Source organism: Bombina bombina, chromosome 2, assembly GCF_027579735.1.
Source record: "Bombina bombina isolate aBomBom1 chromosome 2, aBomBom1.pri, whole genome shotgun sequence".
In the NCBI taxonomy this organism is placed as follows: domain Eukaryota; kingdom Metazoa; phylum Chordata; class Amphibia; order Anura; family Bombinatoridae; genus Bombina; species Bombina bombina.
This window is the reverse complement of record NC_069500.1, coordinates 670,225,573-670,244,922: the sequence shown is the minus strand read 5'-3', so window position 1 is coordinate 670,244,922 and position 19,350 is coordinate 670,225,573. Positions and strand designations below refer to the sequence as shown.

At 40.2% G+C, this 19,350-nt stretch overlaps 1 protein-coding gene across 1 annotated transcript in view; it reads left to right on the top strand.

Moving 5' to 3' along the window:
• ACO1 (aconitase 1) overlaps positions 1-19,350 on the top strand; it is a 212,609-nt gene that overhangs the window by 17,067 nt on the left and 176,192 nt on the right. The window contains 1 exon segment of the mRNA XM_053702628.1: positions 7,011-7,045. The gene's annotated coding sequence lies outside the window, so the exon portion shown is untranslated.

The following is a 19,350-nucleotide window of genomic DNA, read 5'->3' as shown; positions in this document are numbered from 1 at the left end:
TAAAATTATTAACCCCTAATTTAATCCCCCTACCCCGCCGCCAGCTATATTAAATACATTAACCCCTAATTTAATCTCCCTACCCTGCCGCCAGCTATATTAAATACATTAACCCCTAATCTAATCCCCCTACACCGCCGCCAGCTATATTAAATGTATTAACCCCTAATCTAATCCCCCTACACCGGGATGTAGGGGGATTAGATTAGGGGTTAATACATTTAATATAGCTGGCGGCAGTGTAGGGGGATTAGATTAAGGGTTAATGTATTTAATATAGCTGGCGACGGGGTAGGGGGATTAAATTAGGGGTTAATAATTTTAATATAGCTGGCGGCGGGGTAGGGGGATTAGATTAGTGGTTAATAATTTTAATATAGCTGGCGGCGGGGTAGGAGCTCACATTAGGGTGTAGGTAATGTAGGTGGCGGCGGTGTAAGGAGCTCACATTAGGGTTAGGTAATGTAGGTGGCGGCGGTGTAAGGGGCTCACATTAAGGGTTAGTTAATATAGGTGGCGGCGGGGTCCGGGAGCGGCGGTTAAGGGGTTAATAACTTTATTAGGTGCGGCGGGGTCCGGGAGCGGCGGGGTCCGGGGTTAATGCATTTATTATTAGGAGAGTGAGGGGGGATAGCGGATAGAGGGGTATACGTGTCGGGCTATGTTTGGGAGGCGTGTTAGACAGTACGGGAGATTTAATACTTTAGTCCGTTTTTGTAGGCGCCGGCAGTTTCTAAAGTGCCGTAAGTCACTGGCGACTCCAGAAATTTGTACTTACGCAGATTTCTGGACATCGCTAGTTTGTCAGACTTACGGCACTTTAGCATCTGACGGCGCCGTATATAGGATAGCTCTAGTTGCGAGCTGAAACTACGGGCAGCGCATGTTTCCACGCTTGCGCCGAAACCTGCGCCGTATATCGGATCGTGCCCATGGAGCTTAAAAGCACCATATTGCACGCACAAGCCGGCTGTTTGAAAACTTTTAATGGCTGCGCTATAGGGGGCTAAATAACGCAACTTTTGTTGTGTTCGTTAATTTCCCTATATCGCGCATAACTTGTAATCTAGCTGTATGTGTTTATGGTACGTTAAAGGGGCGTGAATTGTTGGAAGCAGACTTGAGGCTACTGTCCTCCTGCAAAGGAGCTTATTATAGTACTGTATATTTTGTTTTAACCTTTTTTAATGTTCAAAAGGCACCAAATGCGGATTACTGTGCAAATATCTGGCATTGATTAGTAAATATGCTATATTGTTGTAGATGTACATGCTTAATTAGCACTGATTAAATGGTTTCTTAAAAAAAAAAAAAAAATTGAACCCTATAGAACCCCAGTTTGAGTTTCAAAGTGTTGTGCAATATTATGCTAGGGCTTTACCACTAATTTCAATTTCCCTTTATGGACATAAAAGGACGTTGTACTCAGGCAAGCAGCAGATAAGAGTTTATTGTATTTAAAGAAATATCAAACAAAAAATATATTTATTTTTGTGATTCAGACAGAACATACAATTTTAAAAAGTTTCCATTTTACTTTTATAATCAAGTTTGCTTTGTTCCCTTTGTATCCTTTGTTGAATAAATACCTAGGTAGGTGTCTGGAGCAGTACATGGCAGGACATAGTTCTGCAATTTAGTACTTTTGCAAATGGATAACATTCTTGCAAAACTGCTGGCATATAGTGTTTCAGGCATGTGCACACTCCTGAGCTTACCTTCCTGTTATTCAGCAAAAGATACCAAGAGAATGTAGAACATTTGTTAAAAGAAGTAAATTAGAAAGTTATTTAAAATTGCATGCTCTATTTGAACCGTGAAAGAAAAAATGTGGGTTTTATGTCCCTTTTAAAACTGATGGAGTAATACCATTTAAAATGCAGGGCATTCTCTTTCTCCCCCACTGGGAGGTTGATTTGTTTTGATTAGTCTTGCTTACATAACTTTCCTCTGAATACTACAGTATACACATTTTCAGTATGGGTGGCAGTTTCAGATGATAAAATAAAGGTAAAGTAGCTTCCTTTTTATGGTGATGAAAGTCCATGATTCTTTACTGTTGGGAATTCATCACCTGGTTAACAGGAGGAGGCAGAGACACCTTACAGCAAGAGCTGACCCTACCAGTGTTTCTTTGCCTCGTTATAGGAGCCGGAGAAGATAGAGGTGGTCAGGATTTTATTTAGGAACTAAGGGATATTAATTCCAATTTTCCCTCATAAGGTTAAAACTTAAAAGATAAATACATAGCACTGGCTGTGCAATGTAAATCTCCTTGCGGGAGTAGTGGTCACAAGCCTGTCTTGGGTGTCACTGGGGCAGTTCCTACTGTCAGTAACCGTACAGGATGGGCTCTCTACTGTTTCCAGTAAGAACAGCGTAGGGGACATTCACTGGGTAAGTACCTGCTTCTTGTCTCGCACAGCCCCCAGGCTATTAGTAGGTTGTATGTATAGCATACCCAGTTTAAAACAGGTTGACACACACGGCAACTGAGCTCATACCTGGCATATTACAGACATTTACCACTCAAAGTCCTCAGCATTTAAATAATGGCTGGGTTATTATACACTGCATGATATTTGTGCACAGGTGATTTAGTGAAATCAGTGGACTATACCTCAGATTACTTTTTTTTTTGTACATTACATACCAGGTTGTCATACAGTTTTATTTGGCGATATATGGTGTTTAAAGTGCTTCACTTTATTTTTCACATTAACAGGTGCTGGCTCCTTTTAAATGTATTGCGGACGGTTTTCTTAGCACTCCACACTCTGACAGACAGCAGCAGGAGCACTGAGAAGATCCTTGGATCCAGTCTTCAAGGCACTATGCACATGAAGCAGAGCACACTGCAAAGGTCCTCCGGGAGGCTGGGGGTTAATCATTTAGCACCACTCTTCTTTTTGGCGAGCTCTCCACACTTCTTCCTGTCTCCATTACTAAGGCTGCTCTGGTACCGGAGGGGTAAGATCCTATTCCATGGGTGGAGCGTTAGTTGGCTAATACTGGGGTGAAGTCGGTGAATTTCACTATTATTTGGAACAATATGTATTTTTGTTACTTCTCTGCGGTATGCGCTTAACGTTGGTTGATATTCATTGTACTTACTGTATTTAATATATAGTTTATTTATGCATATTACCATACACTTTTATTTTTACAAGTGTCCTGTGCTATTTACTGATACTGTGCCTCTTGTTCTATCTAATTTTACTATAGTGCATTGCATTGTGGTTAGCTAAGTGCTCTTGTAAGTAGAATTGCAATCTCATTTGACTACGTCTACTAATTTAAATCCTGTTTGTCCACCACCTGTGTATACTACTCAGGATGGTGTTGGTGTTACTGATTTTTCTCCCAAGTTTTAAGGAACATGTAAGGTCTGCTATTTCTGGTGTTATGGCTATTATGCCACCTCCCAGTAAGCGTAAACAAATGTGTCTTTTCTAGTTCCTCTGCTAGAAGTAAGATTCTTACGGTTCCTTTGGCTATTGGGCTAGCTCAGATAGGAGATTCTGATGACTCCTCTGAGAAATTCTCCACAAATTCTGATCATGAATGTGAGGACCCGACCTTTTAATTTTTAGCTCTGGCATATTCTTTCCTTATTTAATGAGATTTTGCAGACTTTGGGGGTTTAGGACCCCAAGTCTGCTCAGAATAGGAGTGTTAATCAACTGAATCTCATCTTCAAACCTAAGTCTAAGTCCGTTGAGGTTTTTTTCCAGTTTCTGCCCTTCTCACTGAAATTATTTCCAAAAGAATGGGACAAACCTGGAGTTACATTTATTTCTTCCCCCAACTTTGTGAAACAATTCCTAAGGTAGGTATCTCTACTTTAGCTAGACAAACCATGATTCTTCTGGAACATAGCACTTCTTTCAGAGCTCCTATAGATAAAAGGCTGGAAAGTTTTCTTAGGAAGGCCTTTTTGCAAGGGGGTTTGATGTTTCAACCGGCTGAAGGTATCGCTTGTGTTGCAGGAGCTGCTTCTCTTTGGTGTGACTCCTTATCTCATTTGGTTTCAGAAGAATCATCTTTAGAGGCTATTCAGGAACTCATTAGTTGCCAGATCAGCCCAAACTCCAAATTGCTTCTCAGAATTTATAGTCGCTTTCTTGGATCACTGTGCGATCTTAAGAGACCTTAAGGCTTGGCCTCTGCTCAAGTTAGCCCCTTTCATTAATTTTTAGGCCGACACCATTACAGTGCTTTCCTATATCAATCATCAGGGTGGTACTCAGTGCTCTATAGATGAAAGAGGTTTCTTGTATCCAGAATTGATCAGAAGTTCATCAGTGTACCATCTCAGCACTTCACATTCCTGGGGTCAACAACTGGCAAGTGGATTATCTGAGTCGTCAGACACTACATTCGGGTAATTGGTCCCTCAATCAGGAGAATTTTGATCAGTTGATGTGTCACTGGGTCTCCCAGAGATTGACTTGATGGCTTCTCATCTCAGTAACAAGCTAGCAAGATGTGGGTTGAGGTAGAGAGCTCATCAGGAGGTATTGATAGCTGCACTAGCAGTTCCTTGGTCCTTTTATCTTGTCTATCTGTTCCCAGCAATTATGCTTCTCCGGAGGGTGATTGCTCACATCAAGCAGGAACAAATTTCATCAATTCTAATAGATGGTTGGCTTCGCAGAACATGGTATGCCAATCTGTTTCAGATGTCCAGCTCCCCTCTGTGATGCCTTTCTCAACGTTCAGATCTATTGTCACAAGAGCTTTTCTTTAATCAAGATCTTCAGTCTCTCAGTTTGACTTCTTGGAAATTGAACACTTAGTTCTTTTACAAAGATGTTCTCTTACTCTGTGGTGAATACCTTAGTTCAGACTCGCATGCCAGTTACTATAAGGTGTGGAAACTAGGCTATTCATGGCATTCTGTTGGGGTTCTATAAATCTTTCAGTTTATTCACAATGATTTACTAAACGCTAAAGGACCACATTTCTGCACTTTTCAGTTTTATTACACAGGATAGCTGACTCATCTTCCAGATATTCAAGCCTTTGTTAAAATGTTACTAAGCCAATTTTTCCTCCATGGAATTTAAATTTGGTCCTAAGGGATTTCCAATCCTCCTCCTCCCTTTGAACCTATGCATACATTGGATCTACAGTATCCTGGAAATGTTTATGTTATGATGTTCCTTCAGCTAGAAGAATCTCTGAGTTGTCTGCTCATTCTTGTCATTCTCCGTATCTATTTCATCAAGACAAAGTGGTTTTACATACTTTGTACAGTTTATTACCTAAGGTGGTTTCTTCAGAGAATATTAACCAGGAAAATGTAGTTCCATCAGAAATCTGCAAAAGAGAGATTATTGCACAATCTAGATGTAGTCAGAGCATTGAAGTTTTATCTACAGCCCTGGTTTTCAAACCTGTCCTCAGTCCTCCCCAACAGGCCAGATTTTCAGGATTACCTTTGGTGAGAGCAGGTAAAATAACCATACTAATCGGCTAATTATTTCACATGTGCACTAGTTCAGATATCCTCAAAATCTGACCTGTTTGGGAGGCCTGAGGACAGGTTTGAGTACCAGTGATTTACAGACTTCTAAAGACTTTTGGCATTCTACTAGTTTGTTTTTGTTTTTAGGTAAACCTAAAGGTCAGAAGGCAACTTCTGTTACTTTAGCTTCATAGTTGAAGAGTCTATTTCATAGTACTTATTGGAGGCGGGGAAGAAGCCACCTTTATGTATTGCAGTTCATTAGACTCTTTCTGGGTCTCCTTGGGCTTTCACGAACAAGGCATCAGTAGAACAAATTTGCATGACTGCAATATGGTTGTCTTTACACACTTTCTCCCAATGTTATCATTTTGATGTTTTTGCCTCGGCTGAGGCAGCTTTTGGCTGGTTATAGTTTCTGATAGGTGCCTGCCTTCCTTTTGTCCCACCCATTTTTTCATGGACTCCACAGCTTGGGTATTGGTTCTCAACAGCAATGAATTGTGGACTCTCACCACCGTAAGAAAGAGAAAACATAATTTATTCTTACCTTATAAATTCCTTTCTTTCTTGGTGTTGAGCGTCCACGAATCCACCCAATTTCCTAGTAGCAGTAGTTTGCACCTCTTTACCCTGCTGTAATTCTTACTTGGTCCTCCATTTCTTGGCTTTACATAATACTAGGAGGGTCAGTGAAGTAGGAGGGATATTAAAGTTCTTGCTGTACGGTCTGTTTGCCTCATTCTGGTGGCCAGGTGATTAATTCCCAACAGTAATGAATTGTGGACTCTCACCACCAATAAAGAAAGAAATTCATTTATCAGGTAAGAACACGTTATATTTTTTACTCTGCCCCCTTAATGAGCAATACTGTGAACCAAAAAGTGTCTAGACAAAGTATTATATAATGCCTGTCACTACAAGAGCAAGATAATTAATGCTCAAAGATCTCACAATTGGTTTTTGTCCTAGATCTGCATCATGTCCCAGGGATCATAATCACAGCAAAATGAATTACAGATTTACTGGTTTAAAGGGACAGTAAAGTCAAAATTAAACTTCCATGATTCAGACAGAGCATGCAATTGTAAACTATTTTCCAATTTACTTCTATTATCAAATTTGCTTTCTTCTATTTGTATTCTTTGTTGAAGATTAAGCCTAGGTAGGCTGATAGGAACTTAGGAGCGTGCACATACCTATAGCAGTCTATGTCTGCAGTGTTTGTAACTATGTATAACATTGCCATAAACAATGTTGTCAGATGGCTCAAGACACATGTACACTCCATAGCTCACCTAGGATTACTCTTTGTCAAAGGATACCAAGAGAGCTAAGGAAAATTGATAAAAGAAGTAATTTGGAAAGTTGTTTAAAATGTTCTATCCAATCAATTTGTTTAATTATGACTGTACTGTCCTTTTTAAAGTATAACCCTACAAATCATTTTCTGTTAAACTATATTTCAAATGTATATTTCTATACCCTTAAGACAGGTGTCTGCAAGTTTTTTGTGTGTTTGTTTTTGTTTTAAAAACAGGTTCCTGGTATTCGAAAAGAAGAAAAAAAAATTACGTAAGTCTTCTTTAAATTTGCAGTATATATCAGCAATTAAGCAGTGCTTTGCAAACAATCCACATACAAAATAAATATTTTAAGTTGTTTTATTAGCAAAATGTATGTTGTTTTGCAGTCTAGATACATACCTCTTGTGAATTGTTTATCTAATCTTTGGAAAATTGAGAACAGATATGAATAAACTCCTGCAGGAATTGCCCATCAACCAGGAAATACCTGTTGCCCAAAGAACATTATAAACTGTAGGGTGCTAACATGGTACATAGTCTAATAAAATAAAACTGTACAAGGGAAAACCTCAATGATCTAAATCTGTATATTATCTGTACATAATCTCTTATGGGAGAGACGGGAAAGAGGGGATATGATAAAAAACTTTCAAGTATGCTTAAAATGACATTCCTGCCAAAATTAGAATCCACATTTTGATGCATTTCAGTTTTGAATATAAGCATTTTTGTACTATACATGTATTAGCAAAAATGCTTCTAATGAAAGCTATAGCTGTCTCAAAAGTGTATTTAAGTATGCACCGTGCACCAGCATTTTAAACACAGCACTTGCTCAAAGAGCCTAAGCTGCTTGTACTATCTGGTAAAGACTCAATTTGTTAATTGTTGACATGATACAAGCCCCATTGGTGCTCTTAGCAGCTGCAGTATTCAAAATGTTGGTGCACTGAGGATATCTAGCTGTGCTTCACGTGCAGAGAAAAATATTAACATAAAAACAGAGATTACGTTTACTAGAAGCATTTTTGGCAATACATGTATATTGCAAATATGTTTCTATTGAAAGATGTACGGTAATTCATATATGTGTATTTACATTTTGACTGGAATGTCCCTTTAAGGGACATGAAACCCCAAATTTTTCTTTTGTTATTCAGACAGAGCTTACAGTTTTAAACAAATTTCCAATTAACTTTTATTATGAAATTTGCTTCATTCACTTGTTATTGTTTGTTGAAGAAGCAACAATGCTCTACTGGGAGTTAGCTAATCACATTGGATGAGCCAATTTCATTTATGTGCAGTCACTAATCCACAACTAGCTCCCATTAGGGCATTGCCACTCCTGAGCCTACCTAGCTATGATTTTTAACAAAGGAAGCAAATGAGATAATTTCCAATTGACGTATAATATCACGTTCTACCTCAATCGTGAAAGTTTCTCTTTGACTTTACTGTCCCTTTTAAAAGATTTAGTAAGGTTTACCAAAAAAATAACACCAGAACAAGGGGTCATGATCTCAAGTTGAAGGTTCAGGAGTTATTTGTGGAAGAACTTCTTCACAGAAAGGGTTGTTAATTCATGGCATAAATACTTCCATAAGAGCTGTTAAGGATAATGTCTGGGATAACCAGAGGCTATGCTACATACAACTAATAGAGCTTATACTCAATAGGAAATGTGGGCAGACTTGGGTCCTTTGTTTTTTATGTTGACCAATTCTATGTTTCTATATTATTAGTATCTAAGTAGGCTTAAGAACAGCAATGCACTGCAGGGTGCTTGCTGGTGATTGACTACACACACATGCCTCTTGTCATTTGCTCACCAGATCTGTTCAGCTAGCTCCAAGTAGTGCTTTGCAGCTGACTTTAACCGTGCTTACCCTCGTTGCAGAGGTTAAACATATATGTGCAAACCATAGTTCAATAAGTAAATGCTCTAGAGTCTAACATATAAGGGCATTTTCTTTTTACACTATTATGTCCCTTTAAATGTTATCCTTTCTATCTATCTATCTATCTATCTATCTATCTATCAATACTCTCTAAGTATAAAATGTTCTTGGCAGTTCAGGAATTCAGCCAAACATCAAAAACGTTGAGTGCCTCTGTTAAACACAAAATAACTTCTGGCCCCTTTCCCATTCTAGCACCACATTCCTCCAACAAACACTTAATTCTTCTATGAACTTTGTTCTCATTTTACTTCCAGTCTGTAACCATCCAGCATTCTTGCTGAGCACGCAGTTCTTTGTTTACACCTTTAGTGTCTTAGTGTCACAAACAGTATGGCACACTTACGTTTATAAGTAGCTATTCTTTGTTTCTATAGCTCAGTAGAAAGGATTCTTTTTTTAAAAGGGACGTGAAAGTCAAAATGAAAAACTTTCATGATTCAGAGAGCGTCATTTTAATACATGATTAAAGGGATATGAAACCAAAATGTTTTCTTTCATGATTCAGATAAAGCATGCAATTTTAAAATTTTAAGCAGCTTTCTAATTTACTCCTATTATCATTTTTTTTCTTCATTCTCTTAGTATCTTTATTTGAAAAAGCAGGAATGTAAACTTAACTAAACTTTTGTTTTGCAATACAGTTAACCAGAACTCTGAGGACGTACTATCCCGATGTGCGTTAACTTCAATTGCGCTCAAGCGATCGCGTTTACTTTCCCAATGCGCGCAAACACCCGTGATAAACACCTTTTCGCTCGCGCATAACTGTTAGCGTGCCACTTGTAATCTGGCCCTAAATGTTTATTATTCTGTGATAGTGGAAATGAGGACACCGCTTTGTAGAAAAAGCTTTAAAAAAACAATGACAGTGTTTTGAGCTTAATGATTAACCTTTAATAGTTGTGTTAATGAACTGTAGAAACAATGCACATTGCACTATGCAATCTATGTAATAGGTCCTATAGTTTGCAAAGGCCATGGTCAACTGCAGCGTTTATCCTATGAGCGTTCCATAACATGCTGCCTCTTAAAAAAAGATGTTTTAAAAATCGGTTGTAGCTTCCTTTTTTTCTTCATCCTGTTTGTTTTGTTTCCCACCTATTGTCATTGTTTAATCCAGGGTTATCCAAACTAGTTTTTCTTGCAGCACTTTCTCATCAAGACTGAATTTCACTCCAAGTTGCTTATATGTGGGTTGCTTTGTTCTGGCCAATCAAGTGTTATGTAGCAATGATTACCCCTTGATTGCCCTTGTGTGTTCTGCCCAGTCAAAGATTACATTACTGGTGTATTTGTGTATTACAGAGAATCGATGGTTTGACTCACTGCGGTGAGTGTGCGCATAGATTTGATCCCCTTATTACCAGGCTAGTAATTGCTGCTAATTATAACTGACAATCAGTGGGTTAAACCATTGTTACTGGAAAATAGATTATGTAACTGTTGTTGTAGGTTACTAGTAAACAAAGGGTTAAACTAAAGCTTCTTAGAGTCAGTGGGTTAGAAAGTATTGAGTACATGTATGATTGGCTGAAGCTCTGGCACTTTTTTTTTTTGTAATTGAGGTTATTATTACCGCCTCCCTCTAGCTATGAGTACCACCATGTTGAAATCTTTTACTACATGCCAGTGCTGACCTGTTTGCACATGTGCAGCATAACCTAAGTTCCATAATGACAGAACCCATGATAGAGAGGTGCATACAATGTATTTATTATGTTGTGTCCCTTTTTAAGGTAAGGCCTGGCCTATTATTAGAATGCTTTGAATGCATTCAAGTATATGTTCCATGTACTGTCTCTTTTTAATAAATTACAATCTAAAAATGTAATTGTACATGTTGTAAATGTTCCTGTAACTATTTAAAGGGACAGGAAACTCCCAAATTTTCTTTCACCATTTGGATAGAACATTTTTAAACAACTTTGCAATTTTACTTCAGTTAAGAAATTACTGGCAGCTAACTGAACACATCTAGTTAGCCAATCAGGAAAGACAAATGTGTGCAGGCACAAATTTGCAGCTAGCTCCCACTAGTGTAGAATATATGTGTATTCTTGTTTATCAAAAGAACGAAGCACTTTTGAAAATAAAAGTGAATTTAAGTGTCTTAAAATTACATACTCCATCTGGATCATATAAATTTCAGGGAATGAACCTCACTGCTATGTGCCATTGCAAAATGTCTGGCCACATTTGTATCTCTTGAAAAGAGAAAATCATCTCTATGTTCCTGTACCTGGTCCTTTATCACTCTTTTGGTTTTCCCAACATAAAAGACTGGGCATGAACATCGTAGGAGGTAAATCACTCCTTCTGATTTGCAATTAAAGAAAAATCTAATGTCGTATATCTTTTTATCGACAACAGAAAATTGTTTGGTACTATCCATGTGTATACAGTAGACACAATGTCCACATGGGAAACTACCTTTTATCCCTTAGTTTTTTCTTTGCCAATCAGAATTAGATGGTCCTCTAATAAATTGGCTTTTGATCAGTTTATCCCTTAGGTTTCGGAGCCTTTCTTGCTACCATCAATAGCCCTTCGCCTACCACTTCTCTAATTCTGTCATCCAGAGTCAAAATGTGCCAGTTCTTTTTCACATAACAGTGAGGTCAACTTTTTGTATTGGCATAACAGTGAGGTTCTTTCCCTGAAATTTATAGTTATAGATAAGGGGATAACCTCTGGCCATGGAGGAAATAATGACAGGATTCTACTTCAAAAAGAAGCCAAATGGATCTTTAGACTAGGGACTAGGCTTCCGGTAGAGCTTAATGACCAGCTAGAATTTGCTAGTTTTCTGTGACTACACCCTTAATATAATGTATCTAAAGACTGAACTGTTAAAAGTATGAAAACTGTATATATGTATATAATTGGGTAGTTTGGTTTCAGATGAGTAATGGATCTATATGTGTTCTCTTCAAAGTGAGTGCCATTATAAATTAAATAAAACATAGTGAATTATGACTATGAAATTTATGATTAACATACCCGTTAGGAATTATGCGTGTTATGTTGTAGTCATAGCTATCTTTAAGAATGGGCAATGCTTCAACATAGTAGCCTTTAGGTGCTAATGTCCCCTTTAAGAAATGGAGAAAGGCATGGAAGCAATCGCCTGAATGATATCAGGTGCTATATAAGGAGGAGGTTCTGAGTGGACTAACTATGCCCTGATGAAGCCCCTGAGACACATACTCTATGTGGGGGTGAAACGTGCGTTGGCACCTATGTGTTTGACACTTATGTGTTTTAACCTAACACTGGTGTAAGTCGACTATCACCTATATGTTGTTTTTGCAAAAATATGGGAGCTGTATAACAGTAACAGAAAGCCCTTTTGGAGAGACCCCTTGCCTGCCTACCTGTGTGGCATTATGATAAAGTGTAACTGCAGAGCAGTACATATGTATCGACAGCAGGGACTTTCCATTGTGGTGAATATCCGCAGCAGCATCAAACTTAAGGAATTGTCTATAGAAGGACATTACATTTTCGAAAGGAACTGTGGTTTTCAAAACACACTATTCTATCAGCTGGAAACGCTGTTGGCCAATAAGGAGCGGCCTTTGTGTGCTGGAACCACTCACGGACATTTGTCTCAGATAAGCCACTCCTTTACCATACGTCACGCTGTTGAAAAGACGCCCAGAGAGGAGGTGAGGAGTGAGCAGCAATGCCGTAATGTCTGTTACTTACGAGGTATACCTCCGGAGGATCTTGCAAGTATTTCATATGACTTTGCTTTACTTTGTGACCTAGAGTGCAGCTCAGGCTGCGGTCAATGCTCTACTTATTAAGATCCTTTCCATAATGTGCACAAGACTGTGCTTCCTTTGGGACCTAGAGTGCAGCTGAGTCTGCGGTCCATGCTCTGCCTATATAGATCCTTTTGTAACATACACGTATTGATATATGTTGTGCAACAAGCTGATGTTCGTGTCTAGGGATATGCTCATTCTGTGATCGAATGTAATTTCTCTTGTTAAGTGTATCCAGTCCACGGATCATCCATTACTTATGGGATATTCTCCTTCCTAACAGGAAGTTGCAAGAGGATCACCCACAGCAGAGCTGCTATATAGCTCCTCCCCTAACTGTCATATCCAGTCATTCTCTTGCAAGCCTCAACCAAGATGGAGGTCGTAAGAGGAGTGTGGTGTTTTATACTTAGTTTATTCTTCAATCAAAAGTTTGTTATTTTTAAATGGTGCCGGAGTGTACTGTTTATCTCAGGCAGTATTTAGAAGAAGAATCTGCCTGCGTTTTCTATGATCTTAGCAGAAGTAACTAAGATCCATGGCTGTTCTCACATATTCTGAGGAGTGAGGTAACTTCAGAGAGAGAATGGCGTGCAGGTTTTCCTGCAATAAGGTATGTGCAGTTAATATTTTTCTAGGGATGGAATTTGCTAGAAAATGCTGCTGATACCGAACTAATGTAAGTAAAGCCTTAAATGCAGTGATAGCTACTGGTATCAGGCTTATTAATAGAGATGCATACTCTTATAAAAATGTAATATAAAACGTTTGCTGGCATGTTTAATCGTTTTTATATGTATTTGGTGATTAAACTTATTGGGGCCTAGTTTTTTTCCACATGGCTGGCTTGAATTTGGCCTAGAAACAGTTTCCTTAGGCTTTCCACTGTTGTAATATGAGTGGGAGGGGCCTATTTTGCCGTTTTTTTGCACAGCAAAAATTACAGACACAGACATCCAGCTTCTTCCTGCATGATCCAGGACATCTCTGGAGGGCTCAAAAGGCTTCAAAGTCGTTTTTGAGGGAGGTAAAAAGCCACAGTAGAGCTGTGGCAGTTGTTGTGACTGTTTGAAAAACAAAACAAAAAAAAACAAAAAAGTTTTTGTCTTTTATTATTTTTGGGTATTAAGGGGTTAATCATCCATTTGCAAGTGGGTGCAATGCTCTGCTAACTTGTTACATACACTGTAAAAATTTTGTTAGTGTAACTGCCTTTTTTCACTGTTATTTCAAATTTTGACAAAATTTGTGTTTCTTAAAGGTGCAGTAACGTTTTTTATATTGCTTGTAAACTTGTTTAAAGTGTTTTCCAAGCTTGCTAGTCTCATTGCTAGTCTGTTTAAACATGTCTGACACAGAGGAAACTACTTGTTCATTATGTTTGAAAGCCATGGTGGAGCCCCATAGGAGAATGTGTACTAAATGTATTGATTTCACCTTAAACAGTAAAGATCAGTCTTTAACTATAAAATAAATATCACCAGAAGATTCTGAAGAGGGGGAAGTTATGCCAACTAACTCTCCCCACGTGTCAGACCCTTCGCCTCCCGCTCAGGGGATGCACGCTAATATGGCGCCAATTACATCAGGGACGCCCATAGCGATTACCTTGCAGGACATGGCTGCAATCATGAATAATACCCTGTCAGAGGTATTATCCAGGTTGCCTGAATTAAGAGGCAAGCGCGATTGCTCTGCGGTTAGGAGAAATACAGAGCGCGCAGATGCTGTAAGGGCCATGTCTGATACTGCGTCACAATATGCAGATCATGAGGACGGAGAGCTTCAGTCTGTGGGTGACATCTCTGATTCGGGGAATCCTGATTCAGAGATTTCTAATTTTAAATTTAAGCTTGAGAACCTCCGTGTGTTGCTTGGGGAGGTATTAGCTGCTCTGAATGACTGTAACACAGTTGCAGAACCAGAGAAATTGTGTAGGCTGGATAAATACTATGCGGTACCGGTGTGTACTGATGTTTTTCCTATACCTAAAAGGCTTACAGAAATTATTAGCAAGGAGTGGGATAGACCGGGTGTGCCTTTTTCCCCACCTCCTATATTTAGAAAAATGTTTCCAATAGACGCCACTACACGGGACTTATGGCAGACGGTCCCTAAGGTGGAGGGAGCAGTTTCTACTTTAGCAAAGCGTACTACTATCCCGGTTGAGGACAGTTGTGCTTTTTCAGATCCAATGGATAAAAAATTGGAGGGTTACCTTAAGAAAATGTTTATTCAACAAGGCTTTATTTTATAGCCCCTTGCATGCATTGCGCCTGTCACGGCCGCGGCGGCATTCTGGTTTGAGGCCCTGGAAGAGGCCATCCATATAGCTCCATTGACTGAAATTATTGACAAGCTTAGAACAGTTAAGCTAGCTAACTCATTTGTTTCTGATGCCATTGTTCATTTGACTAAACTAACGGCTAAGAATTCCGGATTCGCCATCCAAGCGCGTAGGGCGCTATGGCTTAAATCCTGGTCAGCTGACGTGACTTCAAAGTCTAAATTACTCAACATTCCTTTCAAGGGGCAGACCTTATTCAGGCCTGGTTTGAAGGAAATTATTGCTGACATTACTGGAGGTAAGGGTCACACCCTTCCTCAGGACAGGGCCAAAGCAAAGACCAAACAGTCTAATTTTCGTGCCTTTCGAAATTTCAAGGCATGTGCAGCATCAACTTCCTCCGCTTCAAAACAAGAGGGAACTTTTGCTCAATCTAAGCAGGCCTGGAAACCTAACCAGTCCTGGAACAAAGGCAAGCAGGCCAGAAAGCCTGCTGCTGCCTCTAAGACAGCATGAAGGAACGGCCCCCTATCCGGCGACGGATCTAGTAGGGGGCAGACTTTCTCTCTTCGCCCAGGCGTGGGCAAGAGATGTTCAGGATACCTGGGCGTTGGAGATCATATCTAAGGGATATCTTCTGGACTTCAAAGCTTCCCCTCCACAAGGGAGATTTCATCTTTCAAGGCTATCTGCAAATCAGATAAAGAAAGAGGCATTCCTACGCTGTGTGCAAGACCTCCTAGTTATGGGAGTGATCCATCCAGTTCCGCGGACGGAACAAGGACAGAGTTTTTATTCGAATCTATTTGTGGTTCCCAAAAAAGAGGGAACCTTCAGACCAATTTTGGATCTAAAGATCTTAAACAAATTCCTCAGAGTTCCATCTTTCAAAATGGTAACTATTCGGACCATCCTACCCATGATCCAAGAAGGTCAGTACATGACCACAGTGGACTTAAAGGATGCCTACCTTCACATACAGATTCACAAAGATCATCATCGGTTTCTAAGGTTTGCCTTTCTAGACAGGCATTACCAATTTGTAGCTCTTCCCTTCGGGTTGGCTATAGCCCCGAGAATCTTTACAAAGGTTCTGGGCTCACTTCTGGCGGTTCTAAGACCGCGAGGCATAGCGGTGGCTCTGTGTCTAGACGACATCCTGATACAGGCGTCAAGCTTTCAAGTTGCCAAGTCTCATACAGAGATAGTTCTGGCATTTCTGAGGTCGCACGGGTGGAAAGTGAACGAGGAAAAGAGTTCTCTATCCCCACTCACAAGAGTCTCCTTCTTAGGGACTCTTATAGATTCTGTAGAAATGAAAATTTACCTGACGGAGTCCAGGTTATCAAAACTTCTAAATGCTTGCCGTGTTCTTCACTCCATTCCGCGCCCTTCGGTAGCTCAGTGTATTGAGGTAATCGGCTTAATGGTAGCGGCAATGGACATAGTGCCATTTGTGCGCCTTCATCTCAGACTGCTGCAATTATGCATGCTGAGTCAGTGGAATGGGGATTACACAGATTTGTCCCCTCTGCTAAATCTGGATCAAGAGACCAGAGATTCTCTTCTCTGGTGGTTGTCTCGGGTACACCTGTCCAAGGGTATGACCTTTCGCAGGCCAGATTGGACAATTGTAACAGATGCCAGCCTTCTAGGTTGGGGTGCAGTCTGGAATTCCCTGAAGGCACAGGGATCGTGGACTCAGGAGGAGAAACTCCTTCCAATAAATATTCTGCAGTTAAGAGCGATATTCAATGCTCTTCTGGCTTGGCCTCAGTTAGCAACACTGAGGTTCATCAGATTTCAGTCGGACAACATCACGACTGTGGCTTACATCAACCATTAAGGGGGAACCAGGAGTTCCCTAGCGATGTTCTCAAATATAATTCGCTGGGCAGAGTACCACGGCGGATTTTATAAGTCGTCAGACTTTCCATCCGGGGGAGTGGGAACTCCATCCAGAGGTGTTTGCTCAGTTGATTCATCATTGGGGCAAACCAGAGTTGGATCTCATGACGTCTCGCCAGAACGCCAAGCTTCCTTGTTACGGATCCAGGTCCAGGGACCCAGAAGCGACGCTGATAGATGCTCTAGCAGCGCCTTGGTTCTTCAACCTGGCTTATGTGTTTCCACCGTTTCCTCTGCTCCCTCGACTGATTGCCAAAATCAAACAGGATAGAGCATCTGTGATTCTGATAGCACATGCGTGGCCACGCAGGACTTGGTATGCAGACCTAGTGGACATGTCATCCTTTCCACCATGGACTCTGCCTCTGAGACAGGACCTTCTGATACAAGGTCCTTTCAATCATCCAAATCTAATTTCTCTGAGACTGACTGCATGGAGATTGAACGCTTGATTCTATCAAAGCGTGGCTTCTCCGAGTCAGTCATTGATACTTTAATACAGGCACGAAAGCCTGTTACCAGGAAAATCTACCACAAGATATGGAGTAAATATCTTTATTGGTGTGAATCCAAGAATTACTCATGGAGTAAGGTTAGGATTCCTAGAATATTGTCTTTTCTCCAAGAGGGCTTGGACAAAGGATTATCAGCTAGTTCCTTAAAGGGACAGATTTCTGCTCTGTCTATTCTTTTGCACAAGCGTCTGGCAGAGGTTCCAGACGTCCAGGCATTTTGCCAGGCTTTGGTTAGAATTAAGCCTGTATTTAAACCTGTTGCTCCCCCGTGGAGCTTAAACTTGGTTCTTAAAGTTCTTCAAGGAGTTCCGTTGGAACCCCTTCATTCCATTGATATTAAACTTTTATCTTGGAAAGTTCTGTTTTTGATGGCTATTTCCTCGGCTCGGAGAGTCTCTGAGCTATCTGCCTTACAATGTGATTCTCCTTATCTGATTTTTCATGCAGATAAGGTAGTCCTGCATACCAAACCTGTGTTTTTACCTAAGGTGGTTTCTAACAAGAATATCAATCAAGAGATTGATGTTCCATCATTGTGTCCTAATCCTTCTTCAAAGAAGGAACGTCTTTTACATAATCTGGACGTAGTCCGTGCCTTGAAGTTTTACTTACAAGCTACTAAAGATTTTCGTCAAACATCTACCCTGTTTGTCGTTTACTCTGGACAGAGGAGAGGTCAAAAAGCTTCGGCAACCTCTCTTTCCTTTTGGCTTCGGAGCATAATACGCCTAGCCTATGAGACTGCTGGACAGCAGCCCCCTGAAAGGATTACAGCTCATTCTACTAGAGCTGTGGCTTCCACCTGGGCCTTTAAAAATGAGGCCTCTGTTGAACAGATTTGCAAGGCCGAGACTTGGTCTTCACTTCACACTTTTTCCAAATTTTACAAATTTGATACTTTTGCTTCTTCGGGGGCTATTTTTGGGAGAAAGGTTCTTCAGGCAGTGTTTCCTTCCGCTTAATCCTGCCTTGTCCCTCCCATCATCCGTGTACTTTAGCTTTGGTATTGGTATCCCATAAGTGATGGATGATCCGTGGACTGGATACACTTAACAAGAGAAAACATAATTTATGCTTACCTGATAAATTTATTTCTCTTGTAGTGTATCCAGTCCACGGCCCGCCCTGTCCTTTTAAGGCAGGTCTAAATTTTAATTAAACTACAGTCACCACTGCACCCTATGGTTTCTCCTTTCTCTGTTTCTTTTCGGTCGAATGACTGGATATGACAGTTAGGGGAGGAGCTATATAGCAGCTCTGCTGTGGGTGATCCTCTTGCAACTTCCTGTTGGGAAGGAGAATATCCCATAAGTAATGGATGATCCGTGGACTGGATACACTACAAGAGAAATAAATTTATCAGGTAAGCATAAATTATGTTTTTACATCCAGTGATGTTTCCTGTGACTACTATCTCCCATATATGTGTTTATATAACATATCAAACCCTAGAAAGTTTTGGAAAGTCATAAATTAATTTACAAACTCCACCAATCCACTCCCAACCCTCCACTGTCAATGTGGACAACCAAACCCTGCAACTCCCCTTAGATGTAGCAAATGCCTTTAACAAATATTTTGTCGGCTGCTCCACCTCCCTGATTGACAAACTAATAAATGGCACGCATCCTGAAGCTACTAATGTGGATCAGGCCCCACTAAATCAGCAAAGACCCAATACAGAGAAGTTCAATTTTAGACCTGTACCCATCAATGTCATTAAGAAACACCTTAATAACCTAAAAATGAAAAACCAGTCTGGACCTGATCAAATCCCAGCAATGCTGTTGAAGCTTAGTGCGCCAGCAATTGCTAAACCTGTCACAACCCTAATTAACGAATCCTTGGTGTCTGGATACATACCCAAACTCTGGAAGACGGCAAGAGTAGTGCCTATCCATAAAAGTGGGGAGATAACCTTGGTTTCTAACTATCGCCCAATATCATTGCTCCCAGTATTGTCAAAAATCTTAGAAAAATGCGTCCATACGCAATTATGTGAATATTACCAACAATCTAACTATCTGACCCCTGATCAATCAGGTTTTCGTACAAATCACTCCACTACAACTGCCCTCCTAAAAGTTTGCAACGACATCCAAACTGGAATGGAACAAGGAGACCTAACT